Genomic DNA, 6,965 nt, shown 5'->3' on the forward strand with positions numbered 1-6,965 from the left:
TCCAGGCCATCTTGAGATCGTGGAGTTCTAATAATCAAAAAATATACCTGAAGACTTAAGAATTATCTTTGACATTTTTACTCTGCCCTGCTGAAATACGAGGCCACCCACACTTATTAATATTAAGAATCATAATAATACTTATGGTATTTGTTAACTGCTATATGCCAACCATCATGCTAAGTGCTGGGATAGATATAAAATAATAGAGACACAGTCCTAGACTACACACGACTCACAGCCTAAAGGGGAGGGAGAGCAAATATTAAATTCCCATTTTACCAGTGAGAAAACTGAGGCACAGAGAAGTAAAATAGTGCCCCAGGTCACAATTGGGATGAATCAGATTATGTCCTACTGTTATGAATCTCCATGGAGATCAATTTAAATGTGGCTGAGTTTATCAGAATTCAATCAGTTGTATTTACTGAGCACTTACTATGTTGGGTGCTATTTTCCAAAGAAGGATTTTCACACCAAACCAGGATTTTCCTTTACTGTGTCCTGGAAGTAATAGAAGGTTCTAATAGTAATATTAGTAATATTAGAACCACATATCACATATTCAGACTAGAGACAGATACGTCTCCGGGTACTTTGCTAGCTAATTCTTTGCCCTTGCTCCTTAAGAGATTGAGTTCAAATCTTTGGGCAATTTTTTTTTTTGTAGAATTTGCAAGTGAGGGACTGATAAAGGGTGGTTTGCTCAATCTGAATTTATAACTCAGCTGGATTCAATGATAAAAATGAACCCGGAGCTTCTGGTCTCCAAAAGGCAAGTGGGTGGAGATGGATGATAATTATTTGATAAAAGTCCCTCCTCTATAAAGCTAACCACAGATGAACATGCCACTCAGACCATATTAGGAAGACTCTGCAGTGAGTGATTCAGGAAAGGAAAGCTACCCCTAAGCAGAGGAAACGGAGCTGAGTAGAATGATATGCAATGCATGTATTTCTGAAAGCAACAGGCAACATATATTGTGTAGACATATCTTTATACTCTGTCATATCCCTTATTTGTAATTTAACACATCTCCCCCACTATGCAAGCTCTTTGAGAGCAGGGGGTCATATCTACTAACTCAATTCCAGTATCATGCTCTCCCAAGTGATTAGTAATAGTAATGATGGCATTTGTTAAACGCTTACTATGTGCAAAGCACTGTTCTAAGTGCTGGGGAGAACACAAGGAGATCAGGTTGTCCCACGTGGGGCTCACAGTTTTAATCCCCATTTTACCGATGAGGTAACTGAGGCACAGAGAAGTGACTTGCCCAAAGTCACGCAGCTGACAGCTGGCAGAGCTGGGATTAGACACAGAATGCGCCTGCTAATTCTGTTGTACTCTCCCAAGTGCTTATAACAGTGCTCTGCATATAAGCATATAATGAGTGTTCAATAAATACCACTGATTGATCGATTGATCAAGGCCTTCCCAGACTAAGCTCCAATTTTCCTCAGCTCCCATTCCCTTCCACATCACCCCGACTTGCTCCCTTTGCTCTTCCTGCCCCCCTCCCCACAGCACTTAAGTATATATGGATATATCTATAATTCCATTTATTTATATTGACACCTGTTTACTTGCACTGATGTCTGCCTCCCCCTCTCTGGGCTGTGAGCCTGTTGTGGGCAGGGATTGTCTCTATTTCTGTATTGTACTTTCCACGTGCTTAGTACAGTGCCTTGCGCACAGTGAGCGCTCAATAAATATGATTGAATGAATGACTGAATGAATGAATAAATGCCATTGATGGATTGATGCAAGTGATCAACATGGTCATTTAGTAAACTATATATTTGGGAGATAATGAAAAATGTGTGGCTGAGAACAGTGCTTTGCACATAGTAAGCACTTAATAAATGCCATCAGAAAAAAAAAAAAAGGGATTTGTCAACAACCTGTGTGGAGAATGCATTTAGAAGCTTTAGTAAAATCCAACATTTCATTTTGAGTGTGAGGGTAGGAAAAGAGACAGAGATTTTGGTGGGGTTCATAGCTGGAAGCATGAAGCCAAGTGGATAGAGCATGGACCTGGGATTCAGAAAGACCTGGGTTCTAATCTCTAGACTGAAAGCTCAATGTGAGCAGGGAATGTACCTGTTTATTATTGTATTGTACTCTCTCAGGTGCTTAGTAATAATAATCATAATAATAATGGCATTTGTTAAGTGCTTACTATGTGCAAAGCACTGTTCTAAGTGCTGGGGGGATACAAGGTGATCAGGTTGAACCACGTGGGGCTCACAGTCTTCATCCCCATTTTACAGATGAGGGAACTGAGGCACAGAGAAGTGAAGTGGCTTGCCCAAGGTCACACAGCAGACAAGTGGCGGAGCTGGGATTCGAACCCTTGACCTTTGCCTCCCAAGCCCGGGCTCTTTCCACTGAGCCATGCTAGTACAGTGCTCTGCGCACAGTACGTGTTCCATAAATACCACTGAACAAATATGAATGCCGGCTCTGCCACTTTTCTGCTGTGTGACCTTGGGCAAGTCACTTCACTTCTCTGTGTCTCTGTTCCCTCATCTCTAAAATGGGGATTAAGACTGTGAGCTCTATGTCAGACAGGGACTGTCTCCAACCTGATTACCTTATATCTACCCCAGCGCTTAGAACAGTGTCCCGTTGTTGGGTAAGGACAGTCTCTATATGTTGCCAACTTGTTCCTCCCAAGTGCTTAGTACAGTGCTCTGCACACAGTAAGCACTCAATAAATATGATTGAATGAATGAATGAATGAATGTCTGGCATGTAGTAAGCATTTAACAAATGACATTATTATTATTACGGGGAGGAGGAAGGCTTCAAGGAGCTCACAGGCCACAAAGTCCCCATTATGGATCCTTTCAGCCTTGAATGGAACTTCTCGGGGTTGTGAGAGATTCATTCATTCAATCGTATTTATTGAGCTCTTACTGTGTGCAGAGCACTGTATTAATCAATCAATCAATCAATCGTATTTATTGAGCGCTTACTATGTGCAGAGCACTGTACTAAGCGCTTGGGAAGTACAAATTGGCAACACATAGAGACAGTCCCTACCCAACAGTGGGCTCACAGTCTAAAAGGGGGAGACAGAGAACAGAACCAAACATACCAACAAAATAAAATAAATAGGATAGAAATGTACAAGTAAAATAAATAAATAAATAGAGTAATAAATATGTACAACCATATATACATATATACAGGTGCTGTGGGGAAGGGAAGGAGGTAAGATGGGGGGATGGAGAGGGGGACGAGGGGGAGAGGGGGAGAGGGAGAGCTTAAGCGCTTGGGAAGTACAAGTTGGCAACATATAGAGACAGTCCCTACCCAACAACAGGCTCACAGTTTAGAAGATCTGAAGCGAGCGAGGCTGAGGGCCCAGTTCAGAAAGGGGTGGGGGAGAAAAAAAAAGAAAAACAAATAGGGTTAAGATTAAGGTTAAAAAACTCGAGTCACCCAAGACATCACACGCCAACACAACATGCTGTGATGGCATGACCTGGCCACCATTTTGGGGAGGTCCGCACAGTTCTGCTGGAATCGGCCCCAACCTCAAGCGATTGTCTGGGATATCCTGAGCCTCCCCAAAGTGGCCAGGACCTTGCCTTTCCCTCCCGGGTCTGTGTGAAGCCTGGTGAGCCGGCTGAGCTCTGGGACTCAGACTTCTTTTATTTTGTTAGTATGTTTGGTTTTGTTCTCTGTCTCCCCCTTTTAGACTGTGAGCCCACTGTTGGGTAGGGACTGTCTCTATATGTTGTCAATTTGTACTTCCCAAGCGCTTAGTACAGTGCTCTGCACATAGTAAGCGCTCAATAAATACGATTGATGATGATGATGATGATGACTCGGTCCAGGACACGGGAAATAGGACGGAAAGGATGGTGACACATGGTGGCAGTGGGCCAGGGAGCTAGTGGGCCAGATTAGCTGACTACCAGATGTAAGCCCTGAGGTCTGACTGCTGGAAGTCCTAACTAATAATAATAATTGGGGTATTTCTTAAGTGCTTGTTGCACGTCAAGCACTGTTCTAAGCACTGGGGTAGGTATTCATTCATTCATTCATTCATTCAATCGCATTTATTGAGCTCTTACTGTGTGCAGAGCACTGTACTAAGCACTTGGGAATCAATCAATCAATCAATCAATCGTATTTATTGAGCGCTTACTATGTGCAGAGCACTGTACTAAGCGCTTGGGAAGTACAAATTGGCATCACATAGAGGCAGTCCCTACCCAACAGTGGGCTCACAGTCTAAAAGGGGGAGACAGAGAACAGAACCAAACATACCAACAAAATAAAATAAGTAGGATAGAAATGTACAAGTAAAATAAATAAATAAATAAATAAATAAATAGAGTAATAAATATGTACAACCATATATACATATATACAGGTGCTGTGGGGAAGGGAAGGAGGTAAGACGGGGGGATGGAGAGGGGGACGAGGGGGAGAGGAAAGAAGGGGCTCAGTCTGGGAAGGCCTCCTGGAGGAGGTGAGCTCTCAGCAGGGCCTTGAAGGGAGGAAGAGAGCTAGCTTGGCGGATGGGCAGAGGGAGGGCATTCCAGGCCCGGGGGATGACGTGGGCCGGGGGTCGATGGCGGGACAGGCGAGAGCGAGGTACAGTGAGGAGATTAGTGGTGGAGGAGCGGAGGGTGCGGGCTGGGCTGGAGAAGGAGAGAAGGGAGGTGAGGTAGGAGGGGGCGAGGTGATGGACAGCCTTGAAGCCCAGGGTGAGGAGTTTCTGCTTGATGCGCAGATTGATCGGTAGCCATTGGAGGTTTTTGAGGAGGGGAGTAATATGTCCAGAGCGTTTCTGGACAAAGATAATCCGGGCAGCAGCATGAAGTATGGATTGAAGTGGAGAGAGACACGAGGACGGGAGATCAGAGAGAAGGCTAGTGCAGTAGTCCAGACGGGATAGGATGAGAGCTTGAATTAGCAGGGTAGCGGTTTGGATGGAGAGGAAAGGGCGGATCTTGGCAATGTTGCGGAGCTGAGACCGGCAGGTTTTGGTGACGGCTTGGATGTGAGGGGTAAATGAGAGAGCGGAGTCGAGGATGACACCAAGGTTGCGGGCTTGTGAGACGGGAAGGATGGTAGTGCCGTCAACAGAGATGGGAAAGTCAGGGAGAGGACAAGGTTTGGGAGGGAAGACAAGGAGCTCAGTCTTTGACATGTTGAGCTTTAGGTGGCGGGCGGACATCCAGATGGAGATGTCCTGAAGGCAGGAGGAGATGCGAGCCTGGAGGGAGGGGGGAGAGAGCAGGGGCAGAGATGTAGATCTGGGTGTCATCAGCGTAGAGATGATAGTTGAAGCCGTGGGAGCGAATGAGGTCACCAAGGGAGTGAGTGTAGATTGAGAACAGAAGGGGACCAAGCACTGAACCTTGGGGAACCCCCACAGTAAGAGGATGGGAGGGGGAGGAGGAGCCTGCAAAAGAGACTGAGAAAGAACGACCGGAGAGATAAGAGGAGAACCAGGAGAGGACGGAGTCTCTGAAGCCAAGGTCAGATAGCGTGTTGAGGAGAAGGGGGTGGTCCACAGTGTCAAAGGCAGCTGAGAGGTTGAGGAGGAACCTCTCAGCTTGGGAAGTACAAGTTGGCAACATATAGAGATGGTCCCTACCCAACAGTGGGCTCACAGTCTACATGGGGGAGACAGAGAACAAAATAAAACATATTAACAAAGTAAAATAAATAGAATAAATATGTACAAATAAAACAAATAAATAAATAGAGTAATAAATATGTACAAACATATATACATATATACAGGTGCTGTGGGGAGGGGAAGGAGGTAAGGCAGGGAGATGGGGAGGGGAAGGAGGGGGAGAGGAAGGAGGGGGCTCAGTCTGGTACAAATTAATCTGGTTGGAAATAGTCTCTGACCCACATGGGGCTCACAGTCTCAATCCCCATTTTACAGATGAGGTAGCTGAGGCCCAGAGAAGTGAAGTGACTTGCCCCAGGTCACACAGCAGACAAGTGGTGGAGTAGAGATTAGAATCCATGATCTTCTGACTCCCAGGACCGTTCTCTATCCACCACGCCATGCTGCTTCTCTATCTACATCTGCATATGTGCTTAGTACAGTGCTAAGCACTTAGTCCAGTGCTCTGCACACAGTAAGCACTAAATAAATACGATTGAATGAATGAATGAATGAATAAATAAATACGATTGAATGAATATGCACCTGGATCCGCTCTGTTTTGGCGCTTGATATGCAGCCCACCCTCAGCCACACAGAGCATTCAAGTACATCTCCGTAATTCATTCAATGATATAAAGGTTTGAAGGTGGATTTGCAACTTCCCATTAGGGAAAGGGATGACAGAGCCTGTCCTCTGAGACGACAGGAATCGTGAAAAGTTGCTGTGTTTGACAGAGAACGTTTCCGGCATTTCCACTATCCTATCTCACTGCTGCTTCCCAAGGTGACCCCAGAATCCCACTATATAGGCAGTGAGAATCATGAGACTTGGAATCAGTGGGTTCTAATCCCTACTCCACCACTTGTCTGCTGCGTGACCTTGGGCAAGTCACTTCACTTCTCTGGGCCTCAGTTACCTCATTTGTAAAATGGGGATTGAGACTGTGAGCCCCACGTGGGACAAATCTGGTGTCCAACCAGATTTGCTTGTACCCATCTCAGCGCTTAGTACAGTGCCTTATACATAGTAAGTGCTTAACAAATACGATAAGTATTATTATTATTATAGGAAGCTGGAAGAACAGTTAGCCACTGTTAGTCACCTGGATTCCTGAGCCAATCACAAGCCTGTTATCTTTAAGGTTCTCTCACAAACACTTAAGAACAGTACTATGCATACAAAAGATGCTGTTCAGAAACAAACTTTCGTGTCTTAACAAGTCCAGCATTACCAAGATAACTGAATTGAAAAAAAATGTTGCTAATATCATTTCAATCAGTCAATTGAAGCAGAGTGGCCTGCTAGATGATGAT

Source organism: Tachyglossus aculeatus, chromosome 4 (assembly GCF_015852505.1).
Source record: "Tachyglossus aculeatus isolate mTacAcu1 chromosome 4, mTacAcu1.pri, whole genome shotgun sequence".
NCBI lineage: Eukaryota > Metazoa > Chordata > Mammalia > Monotremata > Tachyglossidae > Tachyglossus > Tachyglossus aculeatus.